General features: G+C 45.7%; 1 protein-coding gene across 8 annotated transcripts in view; it reads right to left on the bottom strand.

Annotated features, from left to right (window-relative positions):
* Nucleotides 1-18,894, bottom strand: part of LOC121442760 (receptor-type tyrosine-protein phosphatase mu) — a 695,160-nt gene that overhangs the window by 674,967 nt on the left and 1,299 nt on the right. The gene's annotated exons all lie outside the window — the stretch shown is intronic.

Here is an 18,894-nt window from a genome sequence, read left to right as displayed (position 1 = left end):
TTCACAAGACCCTTGGCCAACCAATTAAAGGGGAAACATACAAAAAGATCCAGGACCCACAAAAGGCAACCGAAGCTTATAAAATACACAGTGCCAAGCTAACTCTGATTAATGAGCATAAATACTATATGTGAATCTCAGTGAGCCTTACCCAAAATCCCCAGGCAGGAATGCTACCTTGGGGACAGGGCCTGAGTCTAAAGACAAAAGTCACCTGTTTCATAACCCTGCTTTGCACAGGGTCACAAGGGTAACTTTACACGGTAGTTAATGTACGAGCATTCCAGCAACTGTCTACCGCAAGACATCAAATGGAACCGTCCACTTGTGGCATCATGCTGGGGCTAAGAGGAAGCTTCAGGTTTTGGAGCATTGCAGATTTGGGTTCTCTTAGTTGGGGATGCTTGACATGTATTATAGATGAGCCCCATCAGAGCTGAGTTGATCAAGTTCAAATCTCAACTTTGCCCCTTGCTTTTTGCCTAATGCTGGTCAGTTGCTGGCTTCTGAATTTATATCCAAGTTTTGGAAATGGGGGGGGGGGGGTAACGGGTTACTGAGCCTCCACGTAGGCAATACAAACCCACTTTAGACAATGGAAGGCTAAGCATCTAGTGAGCACTTATTAGTCCTCCTGGACTATTCCAGCATAGCACTGCTCTGCTGAGTGGTCAGAGCAGTGGTCAACATCTGAGCAGACTCAGTACTGTGAGGTGTTTGTTGACGACGCCATTCCCTTTGGACCAGTGCTCACTGTCCCAGCCACAAACTGCAGAAGAGAATGACACGACAGCCGTCTACCCAATGATGCTTCCAAGGGGACTAGCAAGGCGTGGTGTTATGGATACCCGTGTGCTCATCACTTTCTAAAATGTATGCATTACTCAAGATGGAGCTACAGGGAGGAGGCAGCAGGGAGATGAGAAATGGAAGGGAAAAGATCAGGACCTACATCTCAGGCATGAGAATGGGGCAGACACAAACCCCACCACGTCCCCACTCCGAATCACACTCCCCAACTCCTCGCAAAGCCATCCTCAAACAGAGGAGCAAACACGCCCACCAGGGGCCAGGTCTTTGTTGAGCACTGAGGATGAAAAGGTGTCTGGGCTGAGGGTGTGTCCTTAAGGAGGAAACAGATACAACCCCCTCTTCTGTTTCTTTAAGACTGGAAATAAAAAGATAAAACTATTCAAAGTTTGCTCCCTCCTTCATTTTTTCAGAGACTTCCCTTCCGGCATCTACTCTAAGTGAAAGACGCTTTCAAAGATTTGCTGGCAGAGAAAGCGTCTCATTTTATAGAACGAAATAATAAATAAGGAGACAGGCTGAGGGGCTTATCCTGTATTTCCTGTGAACAGTACTGAACACGCATGAATGCCTCACTGCCCACCTCCGAGCTATGGAGCTGACCACAGAGAGCACCCCTGCTTCGTGGAGGGCTTCTATGCGCTGTGCGCTGTGCCATCAGCAGGGAAGGGGCTGCCTCCTCTCTCGCTCTCACATCTACACGGTTCGAAGAGGCAGGGAGCCTGCATGCCTCTTGAGTTTTGCTATAAAATCCCCAGGCAAACGCTCATCTAAGACACCCAGATCTTCAATGCAAGGAAGAAACACAGCATTCACAAAGTAGGGCACTCAGAAGGGGCGCTGGCTGTGGGATGGAAAGACTTCGTCCTGTGTCACTGCACAGTTAATCTGTGATGGGAGCTGTTTGGGTAAGAGATGGTGGCTTGTTCTCGAATATTCTTCCCTCACTCCTCGGTGAGTTCTTCCCACTGTTTCCATTTCAGAGGATTAAAATGAGGAAGGAATCGTGGGGTAGGAGGGATTGCTCAGAAAACAAAACTCAAAACTCATATGCACTCAAAATTCATCCCAGAAAGGAAAATATGCCAACCAAACAGCAATTTCTCACTTATTTTAAAAAATGGACAGTAATGGCTATTGGATTATTGATTTAAACTAAAAGCAGACTGGGTAAGGTGGCAGAAGGAGCAGATGTGGTCCAAAAATGAAACCTCAAGTAACGAGGCCATCGAGAGATGTGGTGTTACCGTGGCCACACATGGCCAGTGTCGCACACCTGAGACCAGGTTACCTATCTCAGCCTCATGTTTCTAGGTACTCAAAATATTAGACTGTTTTTCCTTGACTTGAGCCATGGTCAGAAGATCTGACACAGATGATCTGGTTTTCGGCGACAGAACCAGACAGGACTTAGTGTCCCAACTGCCAGCCCTCGGGTCAGCATCCCCCATGAGAAAGAGATACTGTGCTCTATCCCACTGGCTCGGGAATAGCCCATCCATGCATTTGCACTGATTGGTGATGATGCTTAAGGCGCTTTAGTAAAAAGCCTAAATCCATTTTTTTTTACTTCACTGTGGGTTTGATCAATGCAACGCATATTCATGTATGGAAAGAGCATACCAAATCCCATTAACATGTCCAATTAGTACGTGTTAATAAAAACTTTTAAGTTCGTCCTGAAGATGCTAATACTTGCTCAATATTCACTTTCACCAATGCAGTTTACTCTGACGTCATTCTTCCAATAATTCCACAACAGACTGGTTCAAATGAATGAAGTCCATGCTTGTAGACTCTTGCAGCAGAAAGCCTTCCCCAGACACTGGCCTTAGACTGTCTTCAGTTCTCTCAAGTACAGATGCACATTCCACTTACTAAAGAACGTGAGAGCTGAGTCTCCAGTCACCTAGGCCTGCTCAGCTCAGCCTGCAGTCAAGTCTTAAAAAACACACTTAAATTATACCATGTGCTACCTGTGTACATATGTATATGTGTGCGCATGAAGGTGTGTATGTGCATGGTGTACATGTCTGTATGCATGTGTGTATACATTTGTGTGTGTGCATGTGTGTATGTGAGTATGTGTGTGCATGTGTGTTTGTGTGTGCATGTGAGTGTATGTGCATGTGTAATGGGTGAGTGTGTCAGTACAAATGTGTGCACCTGTAAGACGACAACCTCAGGTGGTATTCCTCAGGCACCACTAACCCCGGTTTATGAGCCAGGCTTTTCACTAGCTTTGAACTTCCCAAGAAGCCTAGACTAGCTGGCTAGCGAGCTCTGGGGATCTGCCTGTCTCTGTCTTCCCATGACTGGGACTGTAAGCATGTATCACCACACTTGGAGTATTGACATGGATTCTAAGGAACAAATACACATCTTCATGCTTGAACAGCAAGGACGTTACCGTTTGGACAATCTATCTCCTTGTCTCATAAAGCATTTGGCCACTGAAACCGCTAGCACAGGCTTTCCACATGTGATATGGCTGGTTTAATAGCTAACTAGATAGACTCTTGAGTCACCTGGAGATGGACTCGGGACATGACTATGGGGAGGTCATCTTGATTTCATTCATTGAGGTGGGAAGCCTGCCCACTGTGGGTGGCACCATTCCCTGGCTAGGATCCTGAACTGTGTAACTGGAGAACAAAAGCTGAGCAGCAGGCATCTGTCTCTCTCTGTCCCTCACCGTAGATCCGCGGGTGGCTTCAAGCTCCTTTGGCCTTGAATTCCCCTAGGTGACAGACGATACACTTGAACTTTGAGCCAGGATGGACCCCTGTCCCATTTAGATTTCACTTGTCCAAGGATTTTATCACAGCAATAGTAAAAGAAAATAGAACAGAACATTTTGCTTTGATCAGATAGCTAGATGCAAAACACACGGGATTACAAAACCACAGAGCAGACAGCATTCTGCCCTTCTTAGCTCATGAAAATATAAAGAATTCACTATTCAATTAATTTTATTCAATTTGCTAAGAGCCAAGTATCATCTTTCTAATTTACTATTTCAGAGACTGTAAAATAGCAGTAAGTACATTACAGTACTGGGCTACAACAATTTTTAAATTATTTTTAACATGAAAATGATACCAAACACAGCTTTAAAATACGACATTCTCTCTCTCTCCCTCTTTCTCTCCCTTCCTCTCTCTCTCCCTTTCTCTCCCTTCCTCTTTCCTGTAATAAATATGTTACCTTTAAAAAAATATGACATACAGAATGGGGATAAGAGCAGGGGATTTGGGCCCAAGGGATCAGAAGGAAAGGATCCTAAATCAGCTGATACACACATATACACACAGGCAATTACACATATATATGTGCACAAATGCAAATACACACATGCACACACTTATGCACACATACACATATGTACACACAGACACCATAATATATATACACAGACATACACACATGTACACGTACAATTACATACATGCACATACACACATGCATATACATGCATACACACATATAATACACTTATACACACAAACACACACGGCAATATAAACAATTAAGTAGCAGATGGTGACTTACGTTGGTAAGTCTATGGGTAGTTAGTTTGTTGCACATTGATAGCCAATCAATGTTACCTTCTTTCCATTTCAGAGAGCCTTTATTTTTTACTGTGTCTGCATAAAATGTTGTTCAATCAGATGATCTCTATAGCTTCCCATCCTATAAACGTAACCAGAAGCTTTGATTCTTTTTCTTCTGTGCTAAAAATTCAGCCAGGGACTTGTTCACGCCAGCCAAGTTCTCCACCACTGAGCACCACACCCAGCCCACGACCTCGATCGATTACATGATTACTCTGAGAGCTACAGTGGCTATGACTTCTGTGCCTGCTTCTGTGCTCTCTAGCTCTAGTGAGCTGTAAGCGTGCACCTAAGAAGCAAAGGCAGAAGTGCCACAAGTTCACAGCCAGCCCTATCTATGTAGTAAAGCCTAAGTCATCTAGGGCTACAGAAAGAGACTCTGTCTTGACAAAAAAAAAAAAAAAAAAGAAAGAAAGAAAAGAAAAGCAAAGGAAATGTACGCATGCAGAAAATAGGAGGAGGAGGGAGAGGGAGCAGAGAAGCAGAGGAGTTACATTTAGAATAATGATTCAAATGAATGATAAAGCCTGAACTCCTTCTCTGCCACCCCCACCCAGTTCCCAAAAGATTTACTGCATTTATAATAAGTATAATGAGATATAAAATAAGAAAAGTACATTAAAATAAGGTGAGAAAAATGAAGAGGAGACGAGGAATTAGGCCAGGGAGAGGATCCAGAAACCAGGATCAATAGGCGGGGGACAGATCGGGTGCTCGGTTGGTTTGGTTCAGATGTTATCCTCTCTCTTCCACTAGAACAGCCAATTTTTCCTTGCAGCCCAACCACAGGGTGCATCTGTATCATCAGGGTGTGGAAACTGGCTTCCTATTGGAGTCAGAGGGACTTTGCTTGCTAACCCTCTAGAAATATCGCAGAGAGAAAAAAAGATCCTTTTATGAGTTGGCGTCTGGAGCAGCTCTGCTCATATGACTTTTCCTGTGATCTGTCACTGAAGTGGGACAGCGGGGCTGGATCAGCTCCTTATGGTGAAAATGGTTCCCCACAGTAAAACAGGCCTTTAAACCTGTGCCTAACACCCAAGAGGAGGCAACTGGGGGGTGGGGGGGTATTTCATGTAAAGACTTGCCAAGAAGAAACTCTTGTCTTAGAACTAAGGTCCAAAAGGAAATCTCCCCAGCAGGTCATAGAGATATAAATATACCACCACATAGCTCTATAACACACAATACACTCAGCTCTATTACACACACACTCAGCTCTATACTATACACACTCAGGTCTATGATACACACACTCGGCTCTATAACACACACTTAGCTCTATAACACATACTCAGCTCTATAACACACACACACTCAGCTCTATAACACACACACTGAGGTCAAATAAAACACTAAGGTCTATAACACACACACCGAGGTGTATAACACACACTTAACTCTATAACACACACACTGAGGTCTATAACACACCACCACAACATCATGTTAAGCACACTACCCTTGCAATGTTGTTTTTTTTTCAACAGTTCACATACCCAGGAAAAGGTAACTGTCCTCATGAATCCTGCATTGTGATTCATCACATATGCTCTCAGATCATGTGACCCACGTTGGTCAAGGGTGGAGTCACATAGCTCTATAACACACACTCAACTCTATTACACACACAAGGGGTGTGTTAAAGACCTCAGGGGTGGATCTCTCAGATCCCCAGGGGTTCTACAAACTTCTCCTAGTTACAAAGCTCCAGTAAATTTGAGAATCTCTTACCCTCACAGCCTGGTACCTAGATGTTAGGTAACAGTTTCCTCCAAGATCAAAACATTCCATCCTGCAGGGAAGTTCTTAAGGAGAGAGATAAACCACTAAAAATATTGCTTCAAGGACTCCATGAAACTGACCAGATTTGCTAGGCCCCGCCCCTCCAGAGTAAACAAAAGCAGAAAGTTCCTTTCAGAGGAAAAAGCCAAAGAGTGCAGAGAGGAGAAAAGCGGCAAAAGAAACTCCAAGACCACACCAGCTGCCTGGAAGAAGCAGAAACCAGCGGGGCTGCCTGGCAGAGGCTTAGACGAACTGAGGCACCAGGAAAGGACACGCTCCAACCTGCGAAGCCACCTGCAGGCTGTGTGGTGTGCTCAGATTACTAGCGCTGCGAGCTGTCACCCATCTTGGGGTGGGCTTGGGTGATGCAGCTGCCTTTGAGTCATTTCTGCTCCTACAAGTAACCCCTCACACATACTGTTGTAAGCAACCCCAATAAAACTTACTTGGTTCACCAAGTTGGACTCTGGTGGTATCCGTACTTGGGGCTGCCATGGGTTCCCTATGCGGGGTTAGCACAAAAGTGGGTTTCATCCCCACATTGGAAAGTTTCATCATACAATACTACCACATCACATGGGTTCAATATATAGTAAGCAATCGTCCATTCTAAGCCTCTGAACTAAGGCTGATCTATATTGTCAAATTTTACATTAAAAGTCACAGCCCTAAATAGGCCGGCTGCCACAGGGCCCTTGGAAGGCACCTGAGACTAGAGACTGCGCTGCCCAATGCAGAGAAAAACACCCAAGCATCCTGCACTTAGCAGTTCCAGCCTGTGGCAGATGTGTTCATCAAATCCCCCACACCCGCTGCAGCGCCCCCTTTCTTCACCAGCCACCTCAGGCTCCATCAGACACTTCAGGGTCCCAGTGTTCTCAACATCTGGAGCAATCTCAGCGATGAACAATGACCCAGTGGCCCAGGTGCCATTCCCCTGTGCTGTACTTTCAGACAAGCTAAACTAAGAAGTACCCGGCGATCCTCCTACTCTCTAAACAACGGAAGAGATCTCTTACAGGTCCTTGGATCAAACACCTTCATCTGAATGCAAAAAGGCCAGCTTATCAAGGTGATGGGCTGTTAGGGGCGCCATAGGGATGATGGTTTAATGAGCCCACCTCTGCTAGAGACACATTTTGACAAGCTGCTTTCTTCCTTGACCAAAATGACAAGGAAAAGACATTTTCAAGTGTCTGAACAGAGCAGGGAGGAACTCAAAATGCTGAGCCTTTGTGCTTCCTTAGGGGACCCCTGGGGCAAATTCTCCTTCCCTGTCCACATGTTTCAGTGAGCATGAGATGAAGAAGTGCGTGCAGGGAAGCAGCCATCCCAGAATCCTCCGCAGATTATCTTGTCTCCTGATTATCCCTGAGTGAATCACCTCCAGAGACAGCTTAGATTGGGAAATGAAGAGAGAGCTGGAACCACAAGGGTTCTGATAACCCTCAAGTGTCTTTTCCTTCCGACTATACCCTCCACAGTCCAGAACGGTACCATATTCACTGGAGGGACATCATACATGGAGTACTGTTTCTGCAAAATAACACGCTTCTGAATTCAGTTCTCTCTGTTGACACAGGAGAGTGTTGACTTCATGTTACACGGGCACACGCACTCAGACACATGGGTGGGCCATATGAGTTTGGGCTATTAAATTCCTATAGTAAATCTCAGATGCTTCTTAACACTGACGAGACAGACTGTGGTTAATTCTGTATAGGGGCCATGGATTCAAGTCCCTGTTGTTCCTGAGTAGCGCCTGGGGGAGCTGTTCTGTTTTTTGTGGCTCTGCTCCAGAGATCAATGAGCCTCATCAGGCCAGGAGTCTGAATTTTTGTCACCACAGGTGACTCTGCAGTGCCTGCTCATCACTATCTTCCATGGTAGCCATCTACTTCTGTCCTTGTGCCCTCAATAGGGCTGGCTTTCCACAGTGCCTGTTCCGAGGCTAATTTCAGGGACTTGAGATGTAACTGATATGACAAAATATATTTAGCCACAAAACGCATTTACATGGCACATAACCAGATACTGGAACCACAGCCACCAAAGGTTCAGAAAGGGTGGAGACCCCATAGCTTGAGCCCTAAGAATGGCGAGCAAAATTCTGCCATTTTTTGCCTACAGAAATAGGAAAATTGTTTGATAAACCCCTGAGACACATAGAAAATGGACAACAAGACCAATGCCCTATCTTGACTAACACACACACACACACACACACACACACACACACACGCGCGCGCATAGAGCGTCCCTAACACGGTGGCATAGTTATAGTAATCCTACAAGGATTATTTCAGAAGAGGAGACTGAAATTCAGTAAAAAGACCCTGCTCAAATTCCCTTAGCTGTCTCTGTGAAGAGAACTCAACTCCAGGCTGATAAGGTGGCTCAGCGGATAAAGGTGCCTGCTGCCAGTTCCAGTGGTCCCACCCAGGACCCACATGTTGGGAAGACAATCAACTTCTTCCCACAAGTTCTCAGACACATGCACTATGGTAGTATGCCCACACAATATACATATATACAATAAATAAAGATAAGTAAATACATAAATGAACAAGCAAGCAAATAAACACAAAAAAAATCTGAATAGGTAACTGGACAAAGGAATAACTCCATTTGAGACGGGGTCAGGAGCTTGGGTCCTTATCTTAGCACCACGGGAAATGTCATCTGTGTTACAACACTGTTTCCTGTCCTAGGCAGCCATATTGCCTCCCCAACTTTCCTTCCCAAAGAGCCTTGCCTCAAACCTAAAGGCCAAGAAAAAGGCAGACAGACATATATCACCGCTAGAGTTTCTACATGGCTGTCCACACTCCCTAAACCTCAGCTGGAAAATGGGCAGACTTCCCTGAAAGCTGAAAGCTTTTGTGTAAGCACAAACGTTAGTTCGGTAAATTTCCTATGCTCTCCCCTTGCGAAGCTGCCTGTAACCATCGTGGTGGACGTGCGAAGGTGTCACGCCTTTGTGCCTTAGGATAGACCGGAACATACCCTTGAATGCCAGGGCCCTTGTGGGAATACACTCTAATCAGCAGACACACTTTACAGTCAAAGAAGTAGAGCACCAAGCTTTGCGATTATTGTCCATGCGGCTTCTGTTTATGGCATCACTGCCTGACGGGACACTGAAGGAAGGGGTTAGCGTATAAAGCCTAGTATTGTGATCCAGTCGGAGATCTGTGGAGGTGAAATTAATTTCATCTTCATGATGGATAATCTGGGCTGTCAGGGACCCTCAAGTGAAGAATTGGCCTATATCTGCATTCACAAAGTGTTTTCTTAATTGTTAATTGATGTAGCAGGGCCCAGCCCCTGTGAGTGATGTCCTGGGATCTGGGTTGAAGCAAGTCAGTAAACAGTGTTCCTCCAGGGCCTCTTGATTCAGTTCCTGTCTTGGGTTCCTGCCCTGTTTCCCTAGATGACTGACGGTGACCTTCAGCCAAATGAGTCTTTTCCTCTCTGGGCTGCTTTTGGCCATAGCAACAGAATGCAAACTAGGAAAGTCCCGGGACTGAGAAGGGCGGCAGAGACAGCGCACATTTTCCCCCAGCAACACCTTCTCGCTGGTGGTGCCATGGTTCCTCTTGTTTACAAAACTGCACCCCCCTCCGTGCATGTGTCTGCAGTGCAAGTGCATGGGCAAGTGTGCATTCTGTGTGTGCATGTGTGTGTGATGGTGTGTGTGTGTGTGATGTGTGTGTGTCTGTCCCTGTGTGTGAGTATGGTGCGGTGTGTCTCTGTGTGTATAATGGCTGTATATCTATCCCTGGGTGTGAGAATGGTGTGGTGTGTGTGTATGAGTGTTTCTGTCCCTGTGTGTGAGTATGGTGCGGTGTGTCTCTGTGTGTATAATGGCTGTATATCTATCCCTGGGTGTGAGAATGGTGTGGTGTGTGTATGAGTGTTTCTGTCCCTGTGTGTGAGTATGGTGCGGTGTGTCTCTGTGTGTATAATGGCTGTATATCTATCCCTGGGTGTGAGAATGGTGTGGTGTGTCTCTGTGTGTATAATGGCTGTATATCTATCCCTGTGTGTGAGTATGGTGTGGTGTGTGTGTATGTGTGTTTCTGTCCCTGTGTGTGAGTATGATGTAGTGTGTATGTGTGTTTCTGTCCCTGTGTGTGAGTATGATGTAGTGTGTATGTGTGTTTCTGTCCCTGTGTGTGAGTATGATGTTGTGTGTGTGTCTGTGTATGCGTGTCTGTCCCTGTGTGTGAGTATGGTGTGGTGTGTGTGTATGTGTGTTTCTGTCCCTGTGTGTGAGTATGATGTTGTGTGTGTGTCTGTGTATGCGTGTCTGTCCCTCTGTGTGAGTATGGTGTGGTGTGTGTGTATGAGTGTTTCTGTCCCTGTGTGTGAGTATGATGTTGTGTGTGTGTGTCTGTGTATGCGTGTCTGTCCCTGTGTGTGAGTATGGTGTGGTGTGTGTGTATGAGTGTTTCTGTCCTTGTGTGTGAGTATGGTGCGGTGTGTCTCTGTGTGTATAATGGCTGTATATCTATCCCTGGGTGTGAGAATGGTGTGGTGTGTGTGTGTATGTGTGTTTCTGTCCCTGTGTGTGAGTATGTTGTGGTGTGTGTTTATGTGTGTATGTGTGTTTCTGTCCCTGTGTGTGAGTATGATGTAGTGTGTGTGTGTGTGTTTCTATCCCTGTGTGTGAGTATGATGTGGTGTGTGTGTGTGTGTGTCTGTCTGTCCCTGTGTGTGAGTATGATGTGGTGTGTGTGTGTGTGTGTGTTTGTCTGTCCCTGTGTGTGAGTATGGTATGGTGTGTGTTTATGTGTGTATGTGTGCATGTGTCTCTGTCCGTGTATGTGAGTATGATGTGGCGTATGTGTGCGTGTGTGTGTCTGTCCCTGTGTCTGAGTATGGTGTGGTGTGTGTGTATGTGTGTGTCTATATGCGCACACGCGTAGGTCAGAGGATGATCTCAGGTGTCCTTGGGAATGCTTCCTTTGAGACAGGCCCTCTCATGGGCCTGGACCTCACTGATCAGGCTAGACCAGATAACCAGTGAGTCCAGGGATCCTCCTATCTGTCTCCCCAGCACTGCGGTACAACTGCACCGCTAAGCCCAGCGTTCCCTGTGAGTCCTGGGGATCAAATTCAGGTCCTTGTGCTATGAGGCAAGCAAATTCCTGAGTGAAGCATTCTGCCAGTCCATCAGTACAGCTCTTTCAATATACCACCAACTAAGCCAAATCCCCCAGAAAGGGGATCGCAATAACTCTATGGCATGATATTTCATTTTTTTAGTGATCAGTATTATACCAACATTCTACTTCTAATTTTTTTCAAATAAATCTTTAGCATATGTGATAAAACGACAGGTTCACTTTTGTATATTTAGTTACCAAAAGGTGCCTCTTTTTACTTTTTATTTAGTGATCAGAGAATCTTTGTACACTCATCAACTGGTAGCAACACCGGGTTCTTTAATTAAGGTTATCCCAAAGACTTAAAAATGTCAGACTTGTCGGGACAAAGAGAAGGGGCACAGTGAGCTGAGATGACTTAGCTCTCTCTTCTCAGGGAAGCTCCAGCTCACATTCACTGAACTACATGTTAAACACAGTCTGGTCATGTGACCGATTCCACTGGCAGTATTTATTTCAAAGAAATGCTTTAAACCATCTTATAACTGTGTATCTAGTCAGGACATATAGCGCATGCATTTCAGGCACGTAACTGTTAAGAGAGGAGAGACGAAGAGGACCCCTTCACGCTGAGAGTGGCCCGGTTCCTTCGGACCCCGGTGAAAGCCCACCTGTGACGCCCCTGTGATTCCACAGGGCGAAGCCAGAAAATGCATGCGGCCTCAGACGGCCCCAGGAAGCCAGGCCGAAACATTTTTTTTGATTGTTTGCAATAAATCTGCTTTCTGCATATTGAATAAGTGATTAAAAATGTCCACGCATCTGTACACAAATAGATGTCTTATCAGCTCTTCTGCCTTGGAGCTCAGAAAAAGTGAATGTTTCGCTGTCGCCTAGGCTGTGGCAGGCTGAAATAATCACTATTAAGCAGTGGCCTCCTCATCCAAGGAAGGTTCTGGGGCCTTCTGCTCAAGCAGGTCTTTGGCTCCTCTGCCCTTGTTCATTAGCTCCTGATGGTCCTGAAGTCATGGTTCACCCTGGCTGGGAGGCCACATCCCATAATCTGATCCACAGTCCTACAGGAAGCACAGCCATATCCTCCTGTCCCTCTACGGTCCCTTGCTTGAGCTTCCTGAAAAAAGTCAGAAGTGACTCATGGGCTTTGGGTGGTAAACAGGATAATAGCTAGATCCGATTTCCAAGCAAGCTTTTGGGACGTCCTAACTGTCAAAATCCACAATGCCGTATATAAGCACCTGCTCATGGACGGACAGCTATCCAGGCAGCTGTGCCACAGACCCACACAGTCTGCACAGCATGGGTTCTGCTAAACTCCAGAGGTTAGCAAGAACTCTGGGTTTGCAAAGAACTACTACTGCCTACTACTGTGTACCACTGCCTACCAATGCCTACTTCTGCTCAGTTCCACCTCTCTATAGAGATTAACTCAGCATATCAGACAGTTACAAAGGCAAGTGGAGAGTGGGCATCATTTCTGTCTTTGGGTGTGGGGGCTGTGGGCCCAGACCCTGAATTTCCTGTAAACAACTTGTTACGCTTGCAGCTGCTCTGAGCCAAACAACCTGTTTTCCTGTGTTTGTAGCTGCTCTGAGCAGGAGACCCTCAGGAGTTCCTGAAGGCAGGGGAGTGGTTTCTGGTGGGTTTGGCTGGGGCGTGGCTATCAGATAAGGATCTCTATATAAGCTAAGCAGGGCTCTGGTACACAATAAAGGGGAGCATTCTTGCTTCAAGGATGACCTGTGCCTCTGTCTGTGTGTCTTTGTGTGTTTAAATCTCCAGGCCCTTGCCCGGCTCGTGAATGGTCCTGTAGTGCAGGCTCTGCGTTACAGGCGTACTACCGTAGTACACGTAGTAGGGACAGTACAACATTGAGGACAAGAGCCACTGAAGGAACAGCTGCTTACACAGAAGATTTTAATTTTCTAACGGAGAGTGAGAAGATAACGTATAAAGCAGGTAGGGATCCACTGTCTCTTGCTTCAGCCGTAGATGAATGAGTCCAGGAAGCCCCTCCGTGGCTCAGGCAGGTGGGTTTGAGGAAACAGCTAAAACTAGCGATAAGCAGTAGATCGCGGCAAGAGAAGAGGCAGCAGGAGACAGCTTAGATCCTGACAAACCCTCGGCTTCTGAGAAAACATCCACTGAACGTGTTCAGGCAGCAGCGTGGTCCCTCTCCTTTACCTGTTAAATGCCATGGAGATGCAGCTGCGGTCCCCAGTGCCAACAGAAAGCTAGGCGCTGATTTCAGATACACACGGTTACACTTCAAATGAAAACAAGAGCCCTTTGTTTTCATTATGGAAACTAAGTATATTTCCAAAAAAATCCCAGGTTCACAGCTCTGCCCTGGAGGTCCCTGCTTCTTGAGATTTTGGTGGATTTGGAAAGTCTAAGTAGTTGGACAACTTTTTTAAAGTGTAACAACTGCTCTTCCTTATCTGATCCTACCAAGGGGTCATGGAAGCGGCAAGTGAGCCATAAATACTTATTTGAATTGAGGGCACAGTTTTAATACGTCCATTAGGTTGGCTCCTTCTTAGACAAATCCAACAAATGTTAGTATCTTCTATCCACTTCCAACCTGAAGAAGGGCCTCATGGTTGGACATGGCAGTGCAATTTAATTCAAACTTTACATTAAATAAAAATGTGGGACTCCTTTGAGCCATCTCTTCGACCCCCCCTTTTTCTTTTCAACCCCATGGCTGGCAGGGTCTAGTGTCTTGCCCCGAGGAAGCCTGCTATCTGATGTCACACTGTTGGTCCCACGTAACAGGCACAACAGTCACACCCCACATCCGGATGCCCATGGAGCAGATGCAGCGTAGGAGAAAGGATTCAGTGCTCACTATATTTCCAGCCCCAGTTCTCTTTCCGTCGCAGTCAGGGGAGGAGTCTGATCATCCGGGTTCCTCTACCATCATGTTTCTTAGATCCCCAGGCCCACTGAATTACTCTGGAGTACTCTTTCTAATAGAATTCTGGCCCCTGACCCCAGGGCTTCTGGTGGAAGAGCTGGGGACTACCTGAATGCTGCTGCCACCGCCGCCGCCGCTGCCGCCACCGGTACATGGACCACACTTTAGGATGCTCTCTGTTGAAACAACTTGTCTCAAACTCTAGCCACAAGACAAGATCACTTGCAGATGCTCTTGGGACCCCTGCTCTATGGCAAGGGCCATCAGAACCACGTCGCTGGGCTGAGGAAAGCAGTTCTGGAAACAATGGACCTAGGTGGTCCTGCCCACACTGAGTTTCAAGACACCTATCCCAGAGCCATGGAAAGGCAGGAGGGTGCAGGGTCCTCCCAGGTCCCCACAGGAGTGACGTTTGTCGTTATGGGTGGCATCTCTCCCATCTTACAAACCCTCTTCTCTTAGGTTCCTGCTTAACAGAAACAGCCTAAAGGCAGATCCTCCCCAGGGCCTCCCCATCTTACCAAACACTTTTTCCCTTCTCCGCTTTTCTGCTTTTACTTTTCTCTCTCACACTCCCAGGCCCTTAATTATACCCTGGACTTGCCAGCCGCCCCACCAAAGGGAAATTGGGTGCCCTGTGGGGCAGGAAGCTTGGGGACTACATCCTTCCTTCTCCCCACCCAACAGAGACAGCCCTGTCTGGTTGCCTCTGGTGGCTTTTTTTTTTCTCTTGATGAAAGTTATATGATGAACACTGCTTTCTGACGACTAACAACAACTCGTACAGTACCAGAAAGGCTGCGTCCTCCTACAGCAGAGGGCTCACAGCAGCTTGTATCTTTTAAAGACGTTTCAGTAGTGAGGTGGAAAGTCGGCCGTAATTAAACCTTCCCTGGCTTATGAGATAAGCCTATTAGCAGTTCCGCGCTGTATTCATACAGATAGGAACACAGAAAGACATGAAAATGAGAAAACTGGGGGAAAGGTTGGTTTTCAAAACTAGGAATCTTAGAGTGGATTGAAAATGAATAGTAAATGTCACTTAAGAATGTTTTACATTTAGAAAATTGTTAAAAAAATGAAAAGTGTTTAACTCATGGGGCTACAAAAATGGCTCAGTGTTTAGAAGCACTCTAGAGAGGATCTGAGTTTGGTTCTCAGTACCTACATGAGATGGTTTACAACCATCTGTAACTCCAGTTCTTGGGCGCTCTCATACCCCTTTTGGCCTCCTTGGGTATCAGCATACACACTGGCAGACATACACACACATATATATAAGAGGCACATACCATAAAAACAATCATTATAATAGAGAAAGTATATTTAACTCATCCTTCCCGAAATGGAGAAGTATATTTTCAAGTATTTAAATAATATACCATCTTAGGAAATGTGATGAAAGCTAAGACAAAAATCTCAAAGCAAAGAATATTAATCTAAAACACTGCTGTTTCACCAGAGTGGAGGCAGGCACCCTAATAATGCCAAGAACTTACTACAGTCTGTGAAAGACTTCACTAAACATAGCCAAGGCTTTTAGGAGACAATTGTCCCAGATATGTTGATATTGGTAGACCAACTTCTAACAAATCTAAAGCCTATGATTCCTTCATATATGGTTTATGTAACCTGAAGGCATAATTAAAATCACTGGTTCCTTAAGGAAAAATCATTCAGAAATACTCCAGCAATGTGTTCGAGTATCCATACTTCCCCCATGTCAGGAGCTCCTTATCTGGAAACCCATAAAATAACCCTACACAATATAGACTAGAACCTGTAATTTTCTACATCCGAACAATTTGTTGTGCTCAAGCAACTCTCCACAAACACATAACACCGAGAATATAACGCTATGGTAATTTCCTGGCATATATTCCTTTCCAGCTCACTGATTGAAACCTGAAGTATTTCTTCCTATCAATTATCCCGTGAAGGCAGCACAAAAATGTAAGATGTCATGACAGCGGTTATCTAGAAAAGACAGACGTGTCAACCGGCTAAACAGAACGGCAGCCACTCGGCAAACAGCCCTTCGCAAGGCTGCATTCTGAAACCACTTTCTACTTATACAGGAGTTGCAGAAGCTGAACAGAGAGTTCAAGTACCCCCCTTTGCATAGCTGCCCTGGTGCTAATGCCTTAGGTAACCAGAGCAGAATTACCCACATTGAGAAACGAATAGTAGGCAGCACTACCCAACCCAGACTGGAGTCAGCTTTCCACGGTTTCCTCACTAGCATCCTTGAAAGGCTCAAAACTAAACTTCTTTTGTCGAGGGCCCACGGTTAACAAAGTTATGCTGACTTAATATGTTCCCCACACGGGAAGCAGAGAGCCGACTTGGCCCTGTCTCTGTACAACAGATCTTTCTAGGCTTCACACATTGGCCTCCCTCCTACATAGAATTAAAGCCTTCCCTGTCCAACACTTATGACAAATTGGCTTTTGAAAACGGGGTCAAAGTGGAACAGCTTGCCAACTGCTGGGCTCCTCACCACAGAAAAAGAGTTGCTTATGCAATGTTATTTACCTCTCCGGGTGCCTTTATTGGTGTCTTTTCGCAGAGGATATTTTTAAACAAGCTAAGCCTGAAGACAAACAGTTAACTTGACTGATTTTGTCTAACAATTTGAAAGGGTGAAGATGGAAAAATACCTTTCGAGTGAAATACATACAGATTATAAAAGTCCACATAGGCCCAAAACTTAAATTCTTTTACTTTCTACTGAGTCCATTTCTGATGCCTGGAATCATAAATAAATAAATACATACATACATACAAGCCTAGCCCACTTCTATTTCTACATTCTATAAATGACTGATAATGAGTCTTAACTCCAAACCATGAGATGGACACCGAGAAAAAAATGTAAGCTCAGATTGTAGCAGGGCAAGGGCCCAGGGCTTCGAGCACCCTGGGCAAGATCACAGCCCCTGACTACAATCAATGTCTGTCTGCCTTTCAAGAATCAATCTCTCCCTCCTCCTCGGGCCAGTCGCTTCAGACACAAGTTCAAAGCCTGCCAAAGGCCAAAGACTGTGATGCGCACTAAACTTAGGAAATAAGTAGTGAGCGCCTGCTATTAGGTCCAAAAGTTCAGTCTTTTCCAGAAGCAGGAGGGATCGCTTTGTCCTCAAGGAGCTTACAGTCTAGCTCTAAGGACGCCTCATTGTTTGCCCAAATCAGGTGAAAAGCAGCCAGCTACAGCAGAACCCTACGAGGAAGGAAATGCCAGTGTCGCTGCATCGAAAGGAATCTTCCCAACATGCACAAAACAAACCCAACAACCATCGCTTTCCCAGGGCAGCATGCTCCTGCCCTCTGTGTTTTCCAAAAGCTAACGTGTGTAGGGGGGGTGAGACATTCGATGTGCAGCAACAAGTCCAATATTTGCAAACAGGGACCGACCTTGCCAACGTCAGAGTTTTAGATTTTCCACGTTTCTAAACGATCATTTGTATGCAGCCCTTTGTCTCCCTTCTCCCCACCAGTATGCCAGGATAACTAACTTCCCAAGTAAGAATGAAAAGTCAGACGTATAATTCCACAAACAGAAATGCAATTTTTTTCCAAAAGGAAAACCGGGATAAATGTTAGCAAAAGCTTGATTCGAAGGGTCGATTAATATTTAAGAAGAGTACCCATGAGCCATATTAATACTTTTGCCCACCTTAGACAGAATTTAAAACTCCATCACAATGAAACCTGACACAGCATAAAGGTTAAAAGAGAGTTAGGCATACTCGTAAAGAGAAAAACAAAACAAGACCTTCAAACTCAGCTTTTAATACCAACGAGTCAAAAGACTTCCAAACCAACACACCCGCTAATAAGAGAACACAGCCAAAATCTGTATCCACTTTCCATCAGACAGTGGTGCATGCGTACATTAACGCCTCTTCAGCACGCGCAATTTTCATGTTGTTAAGGAGACACTAAGGGAGGGGAACGGCATTTCTCTAGTAAAGTTGGCGGTTTGGATTTCTTTCAATGCACAGCTAAGGGTCAGCTCCCTTCATCTCTGCCACCAACTGCGCTCGAGGGTCTCAGTACCAAGCTTGACACAACCTTCTATGCCTATAAACACAAAGCACCAACATCCCAGGGTGCCAAGAAAGTCAAGCCTCATGCTTTCACTAGTCAGAGGTCTATGCTGCTTTAATGTTTGTAAAACGCACCCCTTACTTTAATAAAAGTTACCTTCACCAAAAAAAAAAAAAAATAAAAAGCCCTCTCCCCCCGAAAAGACATGGAACCCCATTTTATACCTAGTCGGCAAGGTTAAATGCATCATTTCCATTAAAATAAAAAGGCAAAACTGCACTGCCACCATTGTGTGTGGACATTCATGAAACTAATAAACACGACAAACTGCGCGAATGTTGTCAGCATTTGCCAAGCATCCACGTGTGTCCTCTTGGGACAGAAAATACTAGAACTAAGCTCTGGGACTCTGTGTCAGCTTCGGTCTCGCTCCTGACCCCTGACTCGTGTCCACGACCCTCTCTATCTCCACCAAGAGCTCCTCGGGGCTCGCGATGTCTGGCTGTGTGCAGCCTGAGCCTGGCTTGGTACAGACTGCCATCCCCTCCTTTCAGCTGGGACCCCCACGCAGCTCGGCTGGGTTAGC

This window comes from Microtus oregoni, unplaced genomic scaffold (assembly GCF_018167655.1).
Source record: "Microtus oregoni isolate MIOR12 unplaced genomic scaffold, Mior012 000095F_ref0000231, whole genome shotgun sequence".
Lineage (NCBI taxonomy): Eukaryota > Metazoa > Chordata > Mammalia > Rodentia > Cricetidae > Microtus > Microtus oregoni.
Note: the sequence above shows the minus strand (reverse complement) of the source record. Positions and strands in the feature narration are given on the sequence as shown.